The sequence below is a fragment of the Chelonia mydas genome, chromosome 11 (assembly GCF_015237465.2).
Source record: "Chelonia mydas isolate rCheMyd1 chromosome 11, rCheMyd1.pri.v2, whole genome shotgun sequence".
Lineage (NCBI taxonomy): Eukaryota > Metazoa > Chordata > Testudines > Cheloniidae > Chelonia > Chelonia mydas.
The window spans coordinates 15463024-15482911 of record NC_051251.2 but is presented as its reverse complement, the minus strand read 5'-3'; the positions used below and the strand labels follow the sequence as shown (position 1 = coordinate 15482911).

Genomic DNA, 19888 nt, shown 5'->3' with positions numbered 1-19888 from the left:
TTTGTTATTATGTGTGGAAAACAGTCCTGCTTTATAATAGGGCCCAATCCAACCCCTACTGAACTCTATGGGAGTCTTCCCTGGACTTTAGGGAGCTTTGGATCAGGCCCTAAATTTTGGATTAAAAAGAAGTGATTACTGAAGTCAGTGCAGTTCCGTTTGGAAGGCCATTGACAGAGGATTTCTGATAAGAAGGTAATTCTATTAATTTGGAAAAGTTATTAATGTTAATAGCTAGGAACTGCAACCACTTTTATCTAAAATATCAGAGCTGATTAAATTAAATCCAATGACAGGGAGACAGTTTACCAGTTGCAAATTTTTAAAATCTCAGGACTAGTTTAAGATAATTCTTGTGCATGAAATTAGTCCTTGGGAAACACAGAAAACATGAATGTTTTGCATTTGCTTAATCATAAGGGAATTTTCCAGCTGAAATATTTTTTTTCTTGTATAATAATGCATGTTTTATTTAGACAACTGAATACTGTCAAGAAATAAGGCTACTTCATGGTAATAAGTATTGTAAGCTGTTATATTTTCACTAAAAGGGAAAAATACAAGTAAATTGTCACTTATAACTGTTAAAACTGTGTGACTTGATCCTTTCTGAAGCGTTGTTTAAATCCTAACAAAAAGATCATCTGCACCTCAGAATGGAAGGTGTGAAAGAAACAGAGCAGCTAATCTGCTCCGGAGGCAAGTGAGGACTCAAACGAGCCTTTTGTGGGATCGGATTGTGCGGGAACAATTCTCATATAGCAACTCCAGTTGTACAGTGCCCCCACCCTCCCGAAAATAAATATGAGGCATTGGTCTAATGAGAGCAGCTAGTGGCAGAAAATGGCCGTTATACCTGAAGCAGGAATGGGAACCATGCGCTGGTTCCAAGGGATGGCTAGGGAAAGCCAGGCTAGTCTGTCTCTCATGTGCTTCCCTCCCCAACCTGGGAGGTGGGGGGTTCCTATCCTATGTGTTGAGCCAGAGGTGGTGAGCCCAGCCCGGTTCTCTTCTCTCTCTGGGAGCTGGGGGAGCTCCAGCACCTGTAAAGCCCCCAGATATGGTAATAGGATGCTGAGGCCACAAACCAGCTCTTGGAGGGCGGTGGGGAAGAGATGTAGAGGAAGTTTGGCCTGGCTCAAGCTCTTCCTCTCTACCTTCACCACAACTATTCCAGCAACTCCCAAGCATTCCTAGTGCAACACGTATTGCTGCTGTGGTGGTGGTGGTGGTTATAGAGACTTAGCTCTTCAAAATCTCCATGTTCAGTTATTTTGGCAGACTGCCAACGTTTTCCTAAAGAAGGCAAACAAGAGAAGGGAAATGGTAACTTTAAACAATTTGTAATTCGGCTAAAACTGAATAAAGTTTCATAGGATAAAAAAAAAGGCACTTCTCTCTGGGAAATTTCAAAGACCTGCTGCAAACAATGGAGGTGATAGAGTTCCACAAATAAAAGGTCACAAGAATCTTTTAGAATGGGAAGTGTTAAGCAAACGAAATATAGGCTACCAGCACCCCTATAATAATAAAACTAATTAAGAATAAAAATAGTGAGCTTGGTTTTTTGTATTACAGGCTAAAATAAACATATTTATTAAAAAAATATTTTTCACTGAAGAATACAGGAAGTAAATCCAAATGTCACTATGCTGATGACAAAGTTTAATCAAATAGCTCTGAGGATTGAATACAGTGCATCAGGGAAGAGCAAAGGAAAGGAAATTGAAGAACAAGCAGAATAAAGAGCCGCAGTAGCTGCTTCACATTCAGGGCTAAAGGAACAAAGCTGTTGAGAGGAAGAACTCACAATGAATAAACAAATTCTCGCATGCTTTTCTGAGGGACAAACTTAAATAAAAAAAAAAGAGAGAGAGAGGAATACTAAAGAAACATGTATGAGCTTTTCTCAAGGGCAAAGACTATAAACTGGCAAAGAAAAATTAAAGGGCTGAATAAAATACATTAAATATTTCATTTTACAGAAAATGAAATGAAACACACTGCTCTCAGAGCTAGAGACTGATTATTTATAACCAGCCTCCCCACACCACCTTCCTACGGTTCAGGGAAATTTTCCAAGGCTGATTTTTGTTTCTTTTCATGTTATTGAATATATTGAGTGCATCTCTTTAGAGCCTCAGATGATATAAATCATCATAGCTCCTTTGAAGTAAATGGAGCTGCACTGATTTACAGCAATTGGGACTCTTGCCCATAGTCTCTAATACATTGGCACTTAGTTATCGCCGCTTCCATTTCAGTTATCATTAGTTTCTTCACTTTTACTAACCCCTTCCCCCAAAATACAACTCTCTTGTTTTGGGGACAATAATTTGCACAGTGGAAGGGAAGAATTACACCTCCCCCATCCTCCCCACATGTTGTTTTTAATGTTATCCCAAAAGGAGACAAATAAATGGGACAGAAACAAAGATATGGGATTATAGATTAAATCAGAGAGGGGAAAGGGCGTGAGGGTGATATACATAGCATGTTTCTTGTTATGGTTCAGATAGCCTCTGAAAGAAGGCACATTTGATACAGAATGAGAGGTACCTAGAAGAAGACACCTCCTTTCCTGGCCTTCCTTTCAGGCCAGATTCTAACAGAGTTACTCATGTTCAATAGAATAGTTCCTTACCCCCCAATAGTTCTACTGGAAGAAACAGGACTAATCATTGAGTAAGATGCTACTCATCTTGATGAAGTGTATCGGTATCTGGCCTTGCAAACAGTAATGTGTGCCAGACTTTAAGTCAAGGTTAGCCTCGCCCACTGGATCCCCATATGAAAGTCCAGTTCCAGGCACAATGACTCAATGAGTACAAATATTAAGTAGGAATTAAGTGGTGGATTGACCTTGGGATGACTCTTTGCACAGATGAATTTCACCCAGAACTCCGTCAGGTATGTTTAGACAGTCATGTTACCCCACCACTAAAAGTCCCTTGCAAGATTACAAAAAAGAGTATAGTACTGAATAATGCAAAATGCAGGGGAGTTGTAAACAGGCACACAGATACTGCTCAGAACATTAAGCAACATGCCTGTGACTGTTCACCAAGGTTTTCCTCCCCCTTTCTAATAGCTCCCATTCCTTTGGAACTGCATACAACAGGATTTTCCTGTAAGAGAGCAGAGTATCATCAGTTTCTTTTTCTTCTGGTTTTTTTTTTTTTTTTTTTTTTTTTAACGAAACTGACAAAACAAATCTGTGCATGGTTGATTTTTCAAGGCCTGTATTTTGTTTACGTTTCAAGAAAAGTGGGAAAATAATGTGAAAGCCTGAGGGGACACTAGCTTCTGGCATATGCTATTCTTTCACATATTGTAAGTGTAATGGTGCATACCATCTTGAGTGGTGAGAAAAATGTTAGACTGTCATCTGAAGTGTCAAAAAGATGTGGCAGCTTTGTTTAATCGGGAGAAACTTTGACCATTTTAACCAGATTTCATTAGGACAAACTTCTTGGTAATACAGCTAATGCAGTAAGTCATTACAACACCCCATTTTTCATGTCTGAAAGACATTTGTCACTGTAATACCTAAATAAATCAACAACAGACGCTAGAATATTGCTGACATTCTTATTAACACACAGCCATGTGTAATACTCATGGACCAGAACTGCCACATACCACAACCTGAAAAGGAGAAATGAGTCTTTAGAAAATGACAAATGAGTGTGTAGATGGTATAACTATCCAATACAGTATGCCAGGGAAATCCAGATTACATAATTAATTAAGACATGAGTGTGATTGGGGTTTAAGCTCCTCACCCCTATCCTGTCGAGTTCAGTGTTAGAACACTCTGTATGATCTTCTAACGGAAATAAAGTCATTCTTATTTTCTTGGACTTAAATTATACATGACTTGCTATGGGCCAGATCCTGAGAAGTGATGTGCAACCATTCTAAATCCTCAGAACTTCTCAGGATATGGTTCTATTTCGGGCCTCACAATAAAAACTCTAGGTTCAAGGCATGCTCACTCATATTCTATACATAGTTTTATGCATGCATAAAGATTTTTACATACTGCCCTCAGTGCACATATAGAACTGCTGTTGATGGTCCATAGTGGGGCATATAAGGATGTTTTATATTTGAGAATTTAGTACTTACAGAATATGTTATTTTCTTCAAATATATATTTCACTGCAAAGAAACAGACCAGACACAGAAGACTATTGAGGGCTGTTTTGTAATATACCCAGTCTGTCTTTTTTTTTTATTGGGGGGGGGGGAAGGGGGCTCCTCACAGTTGCAAAATGAGTCTTAAATGGGAGAATCAATAAATATCAATGAACTGAGCATTTAACAGTATCTTAGCATAGCTTCCTTTGTGCTTCCCTCTTCAGCTTCCAGATGCACAGAATTATGCTAGACCCTTTCAAATCCATTGCAGCAGCTCCATCAATGGCCATATTTGTATTATAACAATATCTACGGTGTTTTGCTTTGGCTTAAGGTCCCTAATGGCTTTACTGGCCAAATTTGGTGGCGATACAATCAGTGGTGTAAATTGTTCAATAAGAGGTGCAAAGCAATTAAACTTGCATCAGTGTAGCTATACAAAGTGAACAGAAGTTTACACTGACTTTGAAAACTGTGGGGACAAAACTCGGTCCCTTGCATAGGCAGGTGCACTTTCTGTTGAATCTTTAGACAGATGTGTTACAGAAATTGGTCAAAACGCTGCACTAGCACTAGGGTTCCATTCAGTCCTGATTACACTAACTTCTGATGGTGCGTGACACCTGGTTGTGGAAAAACCACTTGCAATCAGGGTTGTGGAGCCATAAAGCACCTGCAGTCCTTGTGTGCTTTGTATCACCACAATGCTCATCCATGGGCATAGGGGGCCTGCAACCAACTAAGCACCAAAAGCAGGTATCTTCTACAAGAGCAAGAAGATGGCCACGGAACGAGCATGCACACTCATCCAGCACACCCTTGAGGGCTACGTATCATCTACTTTCTCCTGAAGAGACCTTACCTGACACAAAGCTATCCGTGGGAGTACAGTAAATACAAATTGTTGTTCCTGAACCAGGCAGGGAGAAATCACACCTACAGTGTTTAGAACTTTAAGAAATGGCGGTTACTTACAGTAACAGGAGTTTCTTTGAGATGTATGGTCCCAATCTGTATTCCACATGTGGATACGCATGCGCACCCTGCTCTTGAGTCCGGGGATTCTAACCAGCAGTGTCCATTGGCCTGCACTTGCCCAGTAGGCCTCCTTGTGCTCCCAACCAAGGCCATAAAGAGGTAGTGGGGGTTGTACTGTGAATTTAACCAGATCCAAAGCAAAGGGGATGGAAAGCCAGTAGTGGAATTCAGATAGTGGAATACACATCTCAAAGAGCATTCAGTTACAGTAAGTAACCTCTATTTCTTCTTCGAGTGCTGGTCCCTGTGTGTATTCCGCACATGGGGGATTGACAAGCATTGTTCAGACTGGAGGTGAGTGAGAGGAAGCTGGTAGCAAAGATCCTTGCAGTACTGCAGATATCCCCTGTTGCATCCATATCAGAGGCCTGGACTAGTGCACTATGTTTAGCGAAGAAGTGGCTGCTCTGCATATGTCTTGCACTGTGACTTCCTGCAGGGATGCTACAGAGGTGGTCTGTGCTTTCGTGGAGTGGGTTGTTATGCTGCCAGGAGGCGGGATGTCTGCTTGCTTGTAGCCCTCAATGATGCAGTCAGAAATCTATACAGAGATTCTTTGAGATTATATTGCTTGACATCGGGGTCTCTCTGTTACTGTGATAATAGTCTTGTTGACTTCCTGATTGGCTTTTTACCTGCAAAAGCCAAAACCTAAGTCTCTTCTCTTGTGGAGAAGCATGGGTTGTGTTTTTGTTGTTTTTTTTGGGGGGGGGGGGCGCGCGCAAAAAACAAGTAAGTAAATACACTGGTTGATGTGAAATTTGGAAATGACCTTGAGGAGAAATTTACGGTGGAGGCACAGGGATAACTTCTTTGTGAAAGACCATACAAGAAGGATCTGCCATGATGGCTCCTAGCTCATGGACCCTCCTGGCCTAAGCGATAAGCACCAGAAACTCAATTTTCATGGAAAGATGTGACACAGACCATATCACTAAGGATTCAAATGGTGGTCTGGCAAGTTTTGACAGCACGAGGTTGAAGTTCCATTGTAGGGTAGGTTTAGTCACTGGTGGGAAGGTGTGGATCAGGCCCTTCATACAATCATTGTAGTTGGGTGGGTGAAAACAGCATGCCCAGCTACCGGAATTAGGAAGGCACTAATCACTGTGAGGTGGACTGGTAACAAGCTAATTGAAAGACCAGACTTCTTTAGAGACAGGAGGTAATCTAGAACATTTGGGATGTTTGTAGTGACTGGTAAAGGTTGATTCTCTGCTTGGATGCAATACAATCACTTCCATTTAGCATGTTTGGATGGGGATGTAGGCAGTCTTGCCTAGTAGTCAGAGCACGAGTCAGGACTAGTGGGCAGAGCAGACATCCAGGTTGGGGAACGAAGCTAAGGGTCAGCACCAGAGTCAACTGCCAGTTACTAGAGCCAGGGCTCAAGCCAGAGTCAGAACCAGGACTCGAAGCTCAGGGTCAGAGCTGAGGTCAGAGGCCAAATGACAGAGCCCAGGGTCAAGCCAGAGTCAACCTCAAAAGTCAGAGGCTGGGGTCAGAGCCAGAACTGGTAACTAAGGACTGAAGGTGAGCTATAAGGGCAGGAGGAGATGCAAGGATCAAGCATGGAGCAGGATGGGAACAGAAGCAAAGGGTGGGATAAGCCAGGAACAGAACAGGAATCAGGTTGGATGCAGGAGGCAAGCACTATCAGGGTCCAATGCAGCCACAACAGGAAACCATTTTGTTGCTCAGATAAATTTCCTATGCCTTATTCTGGCTTAAATAAATAGTGTAATTGGACCAATTGGTGGAGCTGGGCAATCCTTCAATCAGAGTTCCTGTGGGTGATGCCTCGGCTGGGGCTATAGTCCTACTAGCCTTTCAGCCCACCAGGTTTCAGTAGACATTGGGTGGCCAGGATGCAACACCTGTCTGGGAACTCCCAGACCTGCGTTCAAGACCTGGGATATCATAGATAGCAGGTCCTAGTCAAATCTTTCCTACTTTGGGTAAGTATATCCTGAAGGGTGATGAGCCAGAGCATTCGGTTTCCGATGCCCATCCACACACCAGGCCGTGAAGTGGAGTGAGCTGGGATTGGGGTATTTGATTCTGCCCCCATCCTGAGCTGGGAGTCTGGGAAGAGATGTATCTTAATTGCAGGGTGAGCTGACACTGATAGGAGCTCTGGGAAACAGTTCGGACCAGTTGGATGCTAGGAGAATGATACTGGCCCTGCCATAATGTATCTTTCTTAGGACCCATGGAAGAAGGGGAATGGGAGGAAAAGCATATCTGAGACCATTCGTCCATGATTACAGGAGAGCATCACCTTGGGAGTCATGGCCAATGGCTCCTCTGGAGCAAAATAGCAGACGTTTTTTGTTTGTTTGTTACAAAAGATGTAACTAGCACCGTAAGAAGTTATTCAAAAGAGAGGATAGCAAGATATTTTTGTTGCTGTCAGTTTTAAGATAAGCAGATGGCATGTCCTGGTTGAATAGCTTCTCAGTTGTCGGATTTGGACAACCACATCAGTGTACCTAACGCACAGTCACAAATGTAAAACATACTGTGGTCCTATCAAACATGATCCGTAATAACCCAAGCAAAATGAATTTCAAATCAATTATGGGAAGATTGTCAGGAAATGAGAGTAGAAAGCTATTCCTACCCATCTCTAGTGTCATCCTCTATATTGAATTTTCCTACCAGATCTTTGAAAATGAAAATAGCTATTTCTAAACCCTGCAGAGCAGCAGATTTGATAATCATTGATGAGCATTAAAAATCCTTGGCATTTTTTTTACATATTCCAATAGTGACAAGATTGCCGGGGAGGGAAGAGGAAAAAAAAGATGCTGAACTGCTTTCATATGACATTTTTGGTGATGTAAACTGACATAAGTGTAATAAGAACTCCCTCTAGCTTTTCTGAGAGGACATGAACACAGTGTAGAAGAGTGGCGTAAGGTATTTGTTATTTCTACCTAGATGACCCAACCAGCACTGAGACCCATTGTGTTAGGCAGTGTGCATGCACATAGCAAGATACATCCCTGCCCCAAAGAGCTTACAATCTAAGTAGAAAAAGACAGAGAGAGCTGGAAAGGGAGTTTTATTATTCTGATTTTGCAGCTGGGGAAGTGAGGTACACAGGCCTGAATAAATAAGGAGTTAGACATCTCAGTCTAGTTTTATGCTCCATTATGATGCACAAAACTCCCACTGAACCCTGTAGATGCCTAAACTCGCTTGGCGCTTACGTTCTTGCAGTAAAAGTTCCATAGGTGCCTACGTTTCTGCCTCTGAGTATATATACTGCTGCCTCTTTCTAGCCAACCAGGTGCCTATCTCCACATAAGCCCCAAAGTAATTCACAAACCAGGGGAAGATAGGTGTTCATATGTCTAAATTGCCTTAGGGGCCCGATCTGGTATGTGTGTTCAGAGGCCACTTACAGGAGCAGGCGCCTCAGACAAATTCACACGAAACAGCTGACGAAGAATAAAGAGGAAGAGGACGCAGCCTTCCCCCATAGTTTTTAGCATAGTGGTAGGGTACCGACTTGGGATGTGGGAACCATGGGGTTCAAGTTCCCTTTCTACAGAATGGGGAGAAGAGATTTGTCACTACTCAGATGAGTACTCTAACCATTGAGCTATGGGATATCCTGATGTGGGGAATATCTTAGTCTCTCCTGTGGAAGCTATTTCACTGTAGATAACTAGTTAAAAAGTAACTGGAGCAGGGGGAGTGGATCCTGGGTCTCCCACATCCCAGGTGAGTGCTCACACCACCATCCTACAGAGCCACTCTCATGCTTATGCTCTGTCCTGGTCTCTAAGAGTCATTTGATCCAGACACAGTGAGCGAGAGAATGAGAGCACAGGCATGAGAATAACTATATCAGGGGAGAAGACGGATAGGAGGGGGATTGAGGGAGTGAGTGAGACTGATGGGGGTGGACAGCCAGCTCCAGGCTGGGAAGGGGTGTCCTGGAGTCCCGGTATTTCCTACTCTCATTCCTATGGAAGTTCTTTGGCAGCTGTTGTCCCCCGCCCCTAGCTCAGATGCAGATGCCCTCTCCCATCCCCAACCACACCCCAGAGGCTGGTGCACATGTTCCTGCACCTCCCCTGGGCCAGGTGTCTTCACTGGAACCTGAGATGGCTGAAAACCTGGACCCAGCTGGGCCAAGGATTCCTACCTGCTCCCTGGTGGCTGGCCTGAACTTACTGTCGCTGCAGCCGCTCCAACCCTTCCTCTCATCTCTGGCCACCTCCCCCATGCAGAGCCAAGTCCCGCTCTCACCTCTGTGAGCTACCATGGGGGTGAAAACATAGCTCTGATCCCCCAGCATTACCATTGCAGGGGCAATAGCTACCCCACAACACCCCTGCTTGATAGCCTGGTGGTTAGAACACACACCCAAAAGACAGGAGACCCAGGATCCAGTGCCCCTGCTCCAATTACTCTTTCATTATTTAGACACAGTGCAACTGCTTCAATAGAAGAGATGTTGAGATCCCCCACATCAGAATATGCCATAACTAAGTGATTTCAGAGCACTTACCAGGACAGTGGCAGAGATCTGCTCAAATCCCTTCTCCCTTTCAGGCAGAGCGGGAACTTGAACTAGGGATTTCCCACATTCCAGGTGGGTCCCTAACCACTGGGTTAACAGTTAATAAGAACATAAGAATAGCCATACTGGATGGGACCAATGGTCCATCGATCCCAGTATCCCATCTTCTGATGGTGACCAGTTCCAGATGCTTCAGAGGGAATGAACAGAACAGGGCAACTACCAAGTGATCCATCTTCTGTCATCCAGTCCCAGCTTCTGGCAGTTGGAGGTTTAGGGACACCTGGAGCATGGGTTTGTATCCCTGACCATTTGGATAAAGCCATTGATGGATCTAACATCCATGAACTTATCTAATTTTTTTTTGAACCCAGTTATACTTTTGGTCTTCACAAAATCTGCTGGCAACAAGTTTCACAGACTGTCTGTGCGTTGTGTGAAGTACTTCCCTAGATGGGTTTTTTTTTAAAACTGCTGCCTATTAATTTCTAAGTGATCTCTAGTTCTTGTGTTATGTTAAGGGGTAAATAACACTTCCTTATTCACTTTGTCCATACCATCCATGATTTTAAAGACCTCTATCGTATCTCCCCTTAGTCATCTCTTTTCTAAGCTGAACAGTTCCAGTCTTTTAAATATCTCATCATATGGAAGTTGTTCCATACCACTTCTCTGTACCTTTTCTAATTCTAGTATCTTTTCTGAGATGGGATGACCAGAACTGCACTCAGTATTCAACGTATGGTCATATCATGGATTTATATAGTGGCATTAGGATATTGTCATTCTTATTATCTATCCCTTTCCTAATGGTTCCTAACATGGTATTAACTTTTTGATGGCTGCTCCACAGTGAGCAGATGTTTTCAGAGAACTATGCATGAGGACTCCAAAATCTCTTTCTTGAGTGGTAGCAGCTAATTTAGATCCCATTATTTTTCATGTATAGTTGGTATTATGTTTGCCAATGTGCATTACTTTGCACATAGCAACACTGAATTTCATCTGCCATTTTGCTGCCCGGTCACTCAGTTTTGTGAAATCTTCTTGTAACTCTTCGCAGTCAGCTTTGGACTTAACTATCTTGAGTAATTTTGTGTCATGAGCAAAATTACCACCCGATCTCATGGTTTATGCCCTTTCCCAGGTCATTTATAAATATGTTGAACAGCACTGGACCCTATACAGATCTTTAGGGACCCTGCTATTTACCTCTCTCCATTCCGAAAACTGACCATTTATTCCTACCCTTTGTTTCCTTTCTTTTAACCAGTTACTGATCCATGAGAGGACCTTCCCTCCTATCCAATGACTGCTTAGTTTTCTTAAAAGTCTTTGGTGATGGGCCTTGTCAAAGATTCTGTGAAAGTCCAAGTACACTATATCAAAGGCTCCCTCTTGTCCACATGCTTATTGATTCCCTCAAAAAATTCTAGTAGATTGGTGAGGCATAATTTCCCATTACAAAAGCCATGTTGACTCTTCCCCAACCTATCGTGTTCATATATAATTCTGTTCTTTACAACAGTTTCAATCACTTGTCTGGTACTGAAGTTAGGCTTACCAGCCTGTAATTTCTAGGACTGCTCCTAGAGCCTTTTTTAAAATTTGGTGTTATATTAGCTACCCTCCAATCGCCTGGTACTGAGGCTGATTTAAGAAATAGGTTACATTACACAGTTAGTAGTTCTGCAATTTCATATTTGTGTTCTTCCAAAGCTCTTGAGTGAATGCCATCTGTTCCTGGTGACCTATTACTATTTTATGTATCAGTTTGTTCCATAACCTCCTCTACTGACACCTCAGTCTGGGACAGTTCCTCAGATCTGTCACCTAAAAAGAATGCCTCTAGTGTGGATATCTCCCCAATATCCTACAATGAAGACCAATGCAAAAAATTCATTTAGCTTCCTTGAGTGCTCCTTTTGCACTTTGATTGTCCAGTGGTCCCACTGTTTGATAAGCTTTCTGTTTCTGCTGTACTTAAAAAACAATTTTCTTTATTTTCCAGCTAGATTTTGTGTCTTCAACTGGTTGGTCTTCAGTTCTTTCTTGGGCTGCCTAATAATACTTTTACACTTGATTTGCCAGAGTTTATGCTCCTTCCTATGAGGGATCTCCTCCTCCTCCTCTTCCTTCCCAGGATTGTTGCTAAAACAGCATAAGATACCTAACTCCAAAGAGGGTTCACAAGCAAAAATAGGTTCCTCCCCGCAGCTCACTCTTAGGCACCTATGTCTGTGAGAAGCACGGGGCTTAGCTCACATCCCTCTGGTCAGCGGACTCCCTGCCTGGAATGCTTGCTTTTGTGAATTGCATTCTAAGGTGCCTATTCCCTCCCTCTCATTATATAGGAGCTTAGACACTTAACTAGGGCATTCTGTAGCACAATGATTTTCTCAGGCATCTAAAGAAGCTCGTTCTTGTGATGCTCAGCATACTGCATCTTTAGGTGCCTGAATACTTTTGAAAAATCTTGCCCTAAGTTGCTTGCCCAAGGTCATATAGTAGGTCTGTGAGAGAACTAAAAATCAGAAACAGATCACTTGAATGCCAGTCCAGTGTCTTAAAAGCACGATCATCCTTCCTCTGTCTACTAATAGGAAAACAAAATTAATTCTGTACTGTATCCTACGCAGAGTTGCCTTTTAATGGAATAAAAAGTGACTTTGGAATAGATTGCATGAAAAGCTGGTCTGTATATGGGAATGTTGTATAGCACTATATCCAAGCCAATGAATAAAACGAAATACTGCGGTAAAATAATTGCATAGTCATAGGTCTCAGTCTCAGTCTAGAGCAGACAGGCACATATTAACTAGGGATCAACTGTCCTTGCAATATGCATATTTAACTCCATTGAGGCTACTGTGAATTATGGCCACATAGTGACAGGAAGAATCTGGACACTTGAACTGTTAACAAAACCCTGGTGTCATCAGTGCCACTGCTGAGAGCCAGTGACCTTTTATAAAAAATTATTATTAAGAAAGCCATTGATATTGTAAAGGGTGACATCATAAACTGAGTTCAGGATCAAGTCTTAGGTACATAAAATGCCTGTAGACCAATGAAAAGCCCTAGGAGACATCCAGTAAATCACTGTACTGCCAATATTTATCACCACATTGAATCTAAAGCCATTATTTCTATTTTGCTTCTAGTACCACAACCAAACCAGTAGGGGGAAAAAAAACTGTGCAGATAAGCGTTATCCCCATAGGGCAATTAGATTACTTAGACACCTCTAGGAGCCTTTCACGACAGACTGCAAAGTATTACGTACATTACACCTAACACATGTAATTATAAATTACACAGACAGTAATTGTATACCTTCCCTGGAGAAAAAATAACAGGGAAATGTACTACCAGATGAATGAGCTGCAGGAACAACCGCTGATTTGTTTCACTAGCTGGTATTTAATGTGCTGCTGGCCTATGAGGCTGCAGACAAAGATTCACGGGTAAGTCTTCTTCTAACCTGATGTGAAGAGACCGACAGACAAAGAAGACAGAGTTACCTGGCTAATTTACTAGTCAGCAGTCACTGAAACAGTTGTTTTATACAAGACTGCACCTCAGAGGCAATAAATCTAGACAAGTTCTTTTGGACAGAAGAATCTACTGCCAGAGAACAGAAGTTCAGGAGCAGGGTCCCATAGAAAAGTCATCTTGGCCAGATGTATATTTCACTATATACTCAATTCAAATTAAATTTACAAAAAAAGTCTCATTTGCTGTCCACACTTATTCCAGAGATGTATTATTGATTGTCTTTTTCCCCCTCAAATACTGTAGATGATTTATCAGTGGTTATTCAGTCCATTTTGAAAATATACCTATACACCCAGCCCCTATGCCGTGCATTCCCCTGTCACAGCCTCCAGGTCCGCAAAAGTGTAGCTGAAAGAAGAACTGGGGCAAATAATCTGGTGTTTTTTCTTAGAATGGGTAAGTGGGGGACACGGTCCACTCTGTGAGTCATGTCCCAGGGCAAGGTTCAATCTGCTGTGCAGGAGTTGATGGAGATGAAGAACGGTGATAGTGATGGATGTAATACCACAGGGCTAAAAGGGATGAGGAAATGAAGCCACGTGAGAACTGATTTCTATTTCAGTATAGGCCCCTCCCATTTTGGTGGCCTCTAACACTTGCCAGGGGTGTTCTGATTAGGCTGACCAGATAGCAAGTGTGAAAAATCGGGACGAGGGATAATAGGAGCCTATATAAGAAAAAGCCCCAAATATTGGGACTGTCCCTATAAAATCGGGACATCTGGTCACTCTAGTTACGATTAGGCCTCTGTGGACAACTACTTCCAATTGAATTGGATGGGCTTGATACCACAAGGACCACAGCTCGCATAATGCAGTGTTTGGTGCCCTCTGGGGGTGGGAAACTTTGAACTTTGCTCTGTGATCCTGTATCTGGGCAGAAGTGAAAAGTCAGGAGTTCCTACATTGACTGACAAGAAAGGCTGAGTGACAGAAGGGAGATGGCTGGCTGGCATAGGGAAGCATGAAATCTAGGCATAGCAGCAGGCAGTCCACAGACAGTCAATTTAGAGTAAGGAGGGATCCAGAGATTTGGGAGACTCCACTGTGAATCCATCCCTGCTGAGAACACATGGCCAGTATTATGGCCATGCTGCACCTGCAGGCCTATTTGACTGAGTTTCAGCAGACAGTCACTCTAAGCTGTAGCCAGGAAGTGCTGATTGTACTGACAGAGCCAGAGCTGCATCCATAGGCAATTGTGGAGTGTATGAGGATCCAGAGACTATTCTCCTTATTTGGGGAGTCCCTGTTGGTCCCCTGGGTGGTCTGGTGTGAAAGTCCTTGTGCTAGGAACAGTGTCTCCCATAGGCTAGCTGAGATGCACTCTAGGGAGCTTGTAATAAAATCCATTGTCCGCTTACAGTTCGTGGCTGTTTTATTACTGGGATTATTACCAGCTCTCACCGTGTCACTTTTACCCTGTCCTGTACACAAGTGTCTCACTACTATCATCTGGACTGCCTCTGCTGATTCACAGATACCTAATGCTGCCCTGGAACTCCTGTTCATTAAGCACTTCATCCCAAGAAAGTGTTTGGGATTTTAAAACTATGGGGGAGCGTGCACTCTGGGAGGGGTTGTTTGTATAATGTTAATGGTGAATGTTCTTTTGTAAGTTTTTATTTTTTAACATAAGCCTGTGGTGTAGTGAATAGTGGTTCATCTACTTTAATGTTTCGCCTTTTGCTGAACAATTGCAATCCCATCTATTGACTTGTCATAGTCATTACCACAGTTGCCAACTTTCACGCAGTAAATAAGCACTCCGACTTTCATAATAAGCCCAAAATCAAGCTAATCCTATTTCAAAACAAGGCCAAACAAGCCAATCCCTAAGAACCCCAACACTCTATGTGACAAGATCCCCCGGCGTACAGTCTGGGATTGTGTTGGGCCCTTAACTGTGCATCCTGACTCTCCCCAGCTTGTCCCTGCTTGCCCCTGCCCCCACCCCGCTTTGCCAGAAGCCAATCAAAAAAAAAAAAAAAAAAGCAGCTACAAGCCAAAAACTAGCCAACAAGCACCTCACAAGCCAATTAAGCCAAAAACAAGCCCAATTTCTCCTTTTTTTTCCCCGCAGGTTTGGCATGTCTGGTCATTATGGTAGATGCTCTATTTTTATTCCATTGCATTGTCAATGGATTTTGCTATGTTACTTTTAAGTAAAGTTGTTCCTGCCTCTACTTGAGTGCTTAATGCTTTCCTTAGAGCAATAAGTAATCATTTGCCCTTATTTGCTATGGCCATTGCCTGGTTTAGACCAGAGTTGTTCTATTACAGTACCCTAACAGAGGCATACAGTCCATATCCAGGTGGACACACTGCTAACAATTATTCTTTCTATGAACAGAGAGCTGCTGTAGATGGGTGGATAGACAATTTCCACCTAGCCAATACCACCACTGGGACCTGCCCAGGATGTCCATTATCCACAAAAAGAAAAGGAGTATTTGTGGCACCTTAGAGACTAACAAATTTATTTGAGCATAAGTTAGTCTCTAAGGTGCCACAGGTACTCCTTTTCTTTTTGCGAATACAGACTAACACGACTCCTACTCTGAAACCTGTCATTATCCTCAAGAACATCTGGTGTCCAGGCAAGAGGTGAGCACTTGCCTGCTTTCAGGTGATCAGGGAAGGAAGAGGTATAGGTACATCAACATCCTGAACCCCGACTTGTGAAGGTGAGGGTTCCACTGTGTGTACTGTCCTTTTTATTATAGTGACCCCTACACAGATATGATTATATTCTACGTTAGTAGTACAAAACAGTACACATTGCAATTGGGTTACTGAGGTGATTTAGGTCTTCACTACAGGATACTGTGGAGGGTGTATAATGATCAGAGAGTACCCCACTTTCAGTCATCACAAAAAAGGGGATCAAAAGAATATCTTTCAAGACAGCTAAAGTGACACTGAATCTGCCACATTTTAGTATAAGTGTCATTTACTTACCTTTCAGCAATGAAAAGTTATTAGAAGGACTTTGCACAGTTCAAACACAGGTGAAATTTACAATAAACCAGATTAGGGGGCACATGTCTATTCCTATTTTTTGGAAGCCAGCTCCAGTCCTTCTGTTACCATTAACTAGCCTGGATTTGCCTTTGGAGCACTCTATGCAGCTATTATTTTCTGCAAATAGGATGAGCTCTTCTCCGTGAGGTAACTGGTGGCTCAATTGGTCTAGAGAATGAGAATCCTGTATCTTGTACTATATGTAATTTCACCATTGGGCAGCAATTCACTAACCATGCATAGTATTGAAAATACATAGATTAGTACCACCTGATCATCTTTCCCGATGCATTAATTGTAATGTTGTTGAGACACTGTGATTTTAGAGATCTAGAATTGTAAAAGACTTTCTACTGATGTTTGCCCCTTAAATAATTAAGGGAAATTAAAAAACACATTTTTCAGACTATCATGTTCTACTTCTAATGCAGAAAATGCTACCAGATTCCTTCAGTTTAAGACAAAACAACAAACCATGAAAGAATAAATGTATAATTAACATAGAGCCCAGTGTGAGTAATATATGTAATTTACTGCCTCCACTTTGCCTCCCAAAGCAGCCACCTCTGCAGACAGCAGAATCTTAAAAGCTTGAAAGGTTCAAGAAAAAAAAACCCATAACTTCCACTGCTACATTCACCACAAATCACCTATCTTAAATTATTAATTTTAATTAAGTTATAAAGGGAGGGAACTAGATTATTTTGAAAAAAAATGACCTACCTTTTTTCTTCAGTTGTTTTTCCAAAATCCATGCAATTTTATGCATCTCTTCCCTCCCCTCCAAATAAACACTTCAATCCTCAATTTCCAAAATTAAGTTTTTGTGGCAGCAGCCCAGGTGTCATGAGGAGGAACCTCAGAATAATACACCTGTGCACATAAATAACAGAGGAAAATAAATTAGGTTATAGGTCAGAATTTGGATGCAATCTTTCATAATGGTTATTGCAAACAATAACTTAATCCATGTTCGAAAGCTAGGAAACTGTCAGGATGAAAGGGCACGTTGTAGGCATAGGAATTCAATCACAAAAAAGTAAATAAATAAGATCTGAATTTATACTTAAAAAGAGAGACAGAATCAGCAAATCAAATTTTCTACAATGAGGGATTCCACTGGGCCCTCACTGGCAAACGTTCAAAGATTTGAGTGAGTTAGAGGCAAATAAAGAGATACCCAAGAGGCAAGCCACAGCTAACTATGAGCTGCAGGCTGGAAATAAAGCTTCATTTAAGTTAATACTTGCACATAGAATGAGCCCAGTACGTTAAGGGACAAATCCTACCCCAAGTGTATAATATTCATAACTGGCCTGAACCATGCGGAGGCCCAAGGGGCAAGGAGCAGAAAGAAATTGTGACCTCCAAGCTGCTGACAGGAGAGCTGCTCTCAGGCTGTTACAGCAACTTCAGCCTCAGGGCTGGAGCAGCTCCCTGTCCCCCACACTTTGTGAGGGCAACTGTTGGTAGATCTGTACAGCAGGAGATCCATCAGCCCAGCTCCAATCTTCCCTGGGGGGGAGGGGGGTCTCTGCCTCACCTAAGCAAGCCTGAATACAGTAGGAGACCTCAGGTGAGCCGGGCTGCATGGTGCACTGGGCGGGAATCCCAAATCCTAACCTGCTTTTATGACATTTAATCCAGGCTATTCCGATCATATTCCATAGTAAGAGAGAAGGTTTCTGACCAAGAATAATTGAGGGCTCAATTCTGCAATTTCTTGTATGTAGACAGACTGCAGCATCCACACGGAGCCCCATTGTAATCAAGGTACCTGTATGCAATGAATTATAGGATTGGGGCCTGTCAAGGTTCCTCCCCCACTCTGAACTCTAGGGTACAGATGTGGGGACCTGCATGAAAAAAACCTCCTAAGCTTATCTTTACCAGCTTAGGTCAAAACTTCCCCAAGGTACAAAATATTCCACCCTTTGTCCTTGGATTGGCCGCTACCACCACCAAACAAATACTGGTTACTGGGGAAGAGCTGTTTGGACACGTCTTTCCCCCCAAAATACTTCCCAAAACCTTGCACCCCACTTCCTGGACAAGGTTTGGTAAAAAGCCTCACCAATTTGCCTAGGTGACTACAGACCCAGACCCTTGGATCTTAAGAACAATGAACAATCCTCCCAACACTTGCACCCCCCCTTTCCAGGGAAATGTTGGATAAAAAGCCTCACCAATTTGCATAGGTGACCACAGACCCAAACCCTTGGCTCTGAGAACAATGAAAAAGCATTCAGTTTTCTTACAAGAAGACTTTTAATAGAAATAGAAGTAAATAGAAATAAAAAAAAAATCCCCCCTGTAAAATCAGGATGGTAAATACTTTACAGGGTAATTAGATTCAAAACATAGAGAACCCCTCTAGGCAAAACCTTAAGTTACAAAAAAGATACACAGACAGAAATAGTTATTCTATTCAGCACAATTCTTTTCTCAGCCATTTAAAGAAATCATAATCTAACACGTACCTAGCTAGATTACTTACTAAAAGTTCTAAGGCTTCATTCCTGGTCTATCCCCGGCAAAGACAAAATATAGACAGACACACATACCCTTTGTTTCTCTCCCTCCTCCCAGCTTTTGAAATTATCTTGTCTCCTCATTGGTCATTTTGGTCAGGTGCCAGCGAGGTTACCTTTAGCTTCTTAACCCTTTACAGGTGAGAGGAGATTTCCTCTGGCCAGGAGGGATTTTACAGGGGTTTACCCTTCCCTTTATATTTATGACACGCCCCCCAAATCTCAGCTAGGGTGAAACACTGGCTGGGATTTCTTCCTGGAGCTCTAGGAAAAACAGAGTTAATAAGACACATGCATCTCTAAATATACTACCAAGTACATAAAGACTAACAATATTTTCTACATCTCAAGGACGATTTTAACCAGTTGATTCTGGGAAACTTTCACGGGAGAGTGCATCAGCCACTTTGTTAGAAGCTCCTGAGATGTGTTGGATGTCAAAATCAAAATCTTGGAGAGCTAAACTCCACCGAAGAAGTTTTTTGCTATTTTCTTTGACCGTGTGAAGCCACTTCAGTGCAGCATGGTCGGTTTGCAGGTGGAAACGCCGTCCCCAAACATATGGGCGTAGCTTTTCCAGAGCGTAGACAATGGCGTAACATTCTTTTTCAGTGACTGACCAGTGGCTTTCCCTCTCAGACAGTTTTTTGCTGAGAAACACTACAGGGTGGAATTCTTGATCAGGTCCTTTCTGCATTAAAACTGCTCCCACACCACGCTCGGACGCATCTGTGGTTACTAGGAACGGTTTGTCAAAGTCTGGGGCCCTTAGTACAGGGTCAGACATGAGTGTCGCTTTAAGCTTGTTAAAGGCCTTCTGACACTTTTCGGTCCACTGAACCGCATTTGGCTGTTTCTTTTTGGTTAGGTCTGTCAGTGGGGCGGCGATTTGGCTGTAGTGCGGTACAAATCGTCTGTAATAACCGGCCAAGCCTAAGAAGGATTGAACCTGTTTCTTTGACTTTGGGACAGGCCACTTTTGGATAGCATCCACTTTGGCCTGTAGGGGGCTGATAGTTCCTTGACCCACCTGGTGTCCAAGGTAAGTCACTCTGTTT

At 42.6% G+C, this 19888-nt stretch overlaps 1 long non-coding RNA gene across 1 annotated transcript in view; it reads right to left on the bottom strand.

Moving 5' to 3' along the window:
* Window positions 1-799: 799 nt before the first annotated feature.
* Window positions 800-19888, bottom strand: part of LOC122462472 — a 29128-nt gene continuing 10039 nt past the window's right edge. The window contains exons 2-3 of the long non-coding RNA XR_006285018.1: window positions 17023-17172; window positions 800-1296 (exon numbers count right to left, since the gene is read on the bottom strand). This is a non-coding gene — a long non-coding RNA (uncharacterized LOC122462472). The remainder of the gene's footprint in view (window positions 1297-17022; window positions 17173-19888) is intronic.